Source organism: Excalfactoria chinensis, chromosome 7, assembly GCF_039878825.1.
Source record: "Excalfactoria chinensis isolate bCotChi1 chromosome 7, bCotChi1.hap2, whole genome shotgun sequence".
NCBI lineage: Eukaryota > Metazoa > Chordata > Aves > Galliformes > Phasianidae > Excalfactoria > Excalfactoria chinensis.
The window spans coordinates 33,549,144-33,553,320 of record NC_092831.1 but is presented as its reverse complement, the minus strand read 5'-3'; the positions used below and the strand labels follow the sequence as shown (position 1 = coordinate 33,553,320).

The following is a 4,177-nucleotide window of genomic DNA, read 5'->3' as shown; positions in this document are numbered from 1 at the left end:
TCAATAGCAGGATCTCTTATGCCTCTGCCTGCTCTATCAGACATCTTAGATGCCTTTCTTAATCATCTCCAAATATACATGCAAAGTCTCGATCTCATGTTGAATCCATCTTTTTACTGCAGTTCTTTCCCAGAGCCACCCGTTCTGTTTGTTAGGCTCCCAGCCTAGAACTTGGCAAAGAAAATTCTCTGGAACTAGCCATCAGGGAGAGGCAATGACTCTATGTCTTTTTGTTTGCTTCTTAAGACTACATCCACCCCAACCAGTTGTGCAGACTTCCAACCACTTGATTCTGCCCTCGAACAATACTGCAATTAGCTAAGTGTGGGAATAGCGATGTGGCTCATTTGAGGTTTTGTTTCCACTTAAATGAGAGTTAATCTCCCCTGTGAGTCTGAACATTTCTTCTCCTGATGGGTTGTTTATTTTGCGATTCTGGATGATTTCTAAGAATAGCAGTTTGAGTTCCATAAAAATTTACTCGTGTGCTTTGATTCATTGCACTTAAAGATGCTGTTGTCATACTCCCAAGTGTTGGCATGCAGTATTTGACAATCTTCAATGGAGAAAATTCCTAGAATATAAGAACAAGACCTTGCTCTTTGACTTCGTTTTCTTTTCCTTTCTATCTAACATGCAAATAGATGTTTATTTTTCATTATAAATGCCACAGGATTTTTTTAAGGCATGTTCCCTTTGGTTTTTAGAATGATTCTTTTCCGGCATTAGGTTTGCCTGGGCTTTTAGCCTTTGTTCTCTTGCGGATGTTATTTTAGTGGGATGGCGCTCCCGTAGGAAACACAGCCTTGCTGTGCCGTGTGGTTTCCAGAGCAGTGTTTGTTGTCTTGGGACTAGGCAGGCTCAGTGATTGCAGCAACTGCCTTGAAGACAAGCATCTTCTTGTCCCAGCATGTGTAATGGCTTTGCAGGGTCAGCAGGACAGCCAGAAGAAACCCGCCAATGGGAACCACATCTGTACTGGGGCTTTTGGGGCCATTGCCCTACAGTGGCAGAGCCATTGAGTATACTCTGAGAAGAGCACAGGAACCTGTAAGGAGCATGGGATCATGTAAACCTCCATGGACATGCTCCGGCTGCTTCACTTTGTGAAATCATAGAATGGTTGGGTTGGAAGGGATTGTCTGGTTGCAACCTCTGGTCATCAGGGTTAGCCCACTTCTAGTTCCTGAACACCAAATCACAGAGGTGCTAAAGCATGCAAACATACTTGTATGTATACCAGCAGAACATACAAGTGGGAATTTATCAGCACTGTTTGCACATGAATAGCAGTATTCAGCAGCTTCTAACCGGAGCCAAGAAGACTTCCTCATATTTATTGAAAACACCCATTTTGTCTAACCTACTGCTTTCAGAACCAGACATACCTTTGTAATGAGATTTAACATACATCAGCAGTTCTGAGCACCCAGTTATTTTGACAGCTTCTGTCCTTGGTGCCTCCTTAAGAATCACCCAACACTCAAATGATTTCAGCTGATCCTATTTTAGAGAAACACAGAATTATTAAGGTTGTAAAAGACCAGAAGGATCATCAAGCCCGACCATCAACCCATCCTCACCATGCCCACTTCCCACATCCCTCAGTGCCACATCTCCATGGTCCAGGGATGGTGATCCCACCACATCCATGGGCAGCTGTGCCACTGCAGCACCACTCCTTCTGAGAAGCAATTGTTCCCAATATCCAACATGAACTGCCCTTGGCACAACTTAAAGCTATTACCTCTCGTCCTATCACTGTTACCTGGGAGAAGAGGCTGACCCCCGCTTTGATACAATCTCCCTTCAGGAGTTGTAGAAAGCGATAAGGTCTCCCCTGAGACTCCTCCAGGAAAATCTAATAGAAGTCCTATTTCCAAAGTTGTTGGGTTTTTTTTAGTTTTTAAGCTCTTTTTGTTTTCCTTTTTTAGGACTTTCCTCATCTTACACCCCACCAGGATCCTCTCAGGCTCTGGGGTAACGTCAGGTTGCTGCAAATGCTAGAGAGCTTCCTGGTGGCCCAGTGCTTCACACCAGCATCCCCCTGCTTTTGTGGTGCCTTTGAACCACTTATAAATAGACTGTGCTCATGCAACTGTTCCATGTGTAACCATGGGACCAAGGGGAAGTGCCTCAGATCTCAGGCACAATGTACAGGCTCTGGTGTCATCCCACCCATCCATCAATGCTGAAACCCTTATGAAATCCAGAAGAGATTCTGACATGCGATTGCTCACTCCATCTTGGGGGTGGGGAGAGGACTTTTTCCTTTAGGAAAGCAAGAGAGCAAGCAAACTGGCAGAACTCCTGCCACAAGGAATGAATTTGCACACACACTTTGATCCCTTTATGATTTTTTTATTTGTGTTAGCCACATCCTCTTCGCTGCACCACTCAGCAAAAGATGCTTTAAATTAGATGAGGCTTGGAAAACACTCTCTTTGTGGCTCCCTCCCCCCAGCCTTGCCTGCCCTCAAGGCTTAGCATCGGTCTGGTAGCCAGAGCTTTGCCTAACATGAAACTGGCACAAACGAAAAGGCGGATAAATAAACGTCCAGGAATCTTGTTTGTCATATTTAATCCATCACGTTTCCCAAACAGCCTGGTCAAAAAAAAAAATAAAAAAATAAAAAAAAATCCTGCAGCAGTGTTTACATCATCCTGATTGAAAGCTACATCCGTGCATATAAATACCATTCCTGGATGTAGCTCCAGTTTCACACGGAGGCAGCTATCACATCCTTGTCTGCCCTCACTGCTGTAAGGAGAAAAGAAAAATGTCTGAATTTCTTCATTCTCCCATTCCTGCCCAATCCAGCACTAACACATTCATTTCTTTTTTGGCCTCCCCTTCCTTAAGTATCCCAGTGAGCACTGCCCAATGCTGTGACTCCTGGGTATGCTCAGTGAGCGATGAGCAAGTGGAATTCATTAGGGAAATGGTTAATCAGTACACTAATGGAAGTGGTACTACACAAGCATTGAAAACATGCAACCTGGCAGGGCTTGGTGTCAGCATATTCCATACACCTGGCACTTGGCTGGGAGCGACAGCTATGCCCCTAGCTGGGAAAGAACACCAGGAGCACAGGTCAAGCCAATGCAAATGAATGAGAGAGATTTCTCATTTTAATGACCAGGAGGCAAAACTGGGTGAGGAAAGAAGCAGATTCACCATTTGACCAAGGAGTGAGACAGCTGCTGACCTTACACTGAGACAAACAAGGGCAAAGTGATAACGATGGCGAAGCTTAAGGAACACAGAGGGATGCCAAGCATCCCCATGCCGTGATCAACAAAACATTTCCCAAAAGAACAAACAGCTAAGGGAAAAATTAAAAAGGAAATAGATGGAAAGAGAAAGAATTCCAGCCTGCCTGGGATAAGATGGTACATTTTGTCCCAAACAGCGTGCTTAACTTATGGCTTCTTTTGTTAAAAGAAAACCAATCAAAACTATCTTTTCCCATTCCAATCTCCCTCCCTCCACTTCAGCTTATTTTTCCTGTGGCCAAAATTGTTCATTGCACTGGATGCAAATCATCCCCTGCAAATTGCATTTCTCCACGGTAAATGTTTTCACCAGAGAACGTCCCGCTATGCTGCCTCCAGAGCTTTTCATCCTGTTTGGACTCACATAATGGCATGAAACACTTTGCCCACTCAGCTCCATTTGCAGAGTGAACCCAACGATGCAATGTACTGTTTGTACATTAATGTACTGCAATGACTGGCACACTTACTTGGTGGAAAAGGGTACAGTGTTTAATCACACACTTGGCAGCACTGTCCAGAGGTTGGGCTTCTAGTCTGTCTGTCTCCAATTTCCTTGTAAAAAGCTTTGAAAAACTGGGCTGTGACCCAGCCATCCCCTTAGGTTTGGGCTTGTTTCTGAGTTCTTGTAGTTGAAAACATCCATCTGCAAAAGGAAATAATAGCACCTGCTTTATTCAGCTGAGCAGCACAGACATTTCCCAGGTGCCTCCTTGTGCCCCTTGGAATAACAATAAGGCTGTCAGATGATGCACTACAGATAAATCAACATTGTGCCTGCCAGAAAATACCCACCTCTCTATTTTTATAGGTGTCATTAGCATCCTTGCTTCTGAAATTAGGGCCTTACAGAGACATGGGACACTGCTATCTCAAGTAACAGCAAACCATATAACTTTAT

At 44.2% G+C, this 4,177-nt stretch overlaps 1 long non-coding RNA gene across 1 annotated transcript; it reads right to left on the bottom strand.

Annotated features, from left to right (window-relative positions):
- Positions 1-2,379: 2,379 nt before the first annotated feature.
- On the bottom strand, positions 2,380-3,918 carry LOC140254527 (uncharacterized). Its single transcript, XR_011904252.1, has 3 exons — positions 3,747-3,918; positions 2,698-2,761; positions 2,380-2,605 (listed from the first exon to the last, which is right to left on the bottom strand). It is a non-coding gene; the product is annotated as an uncharacterized lncRNA (long non-coding RNA).
- Positions 3,919-4,177: the final 259 nt, after the last annotated feature.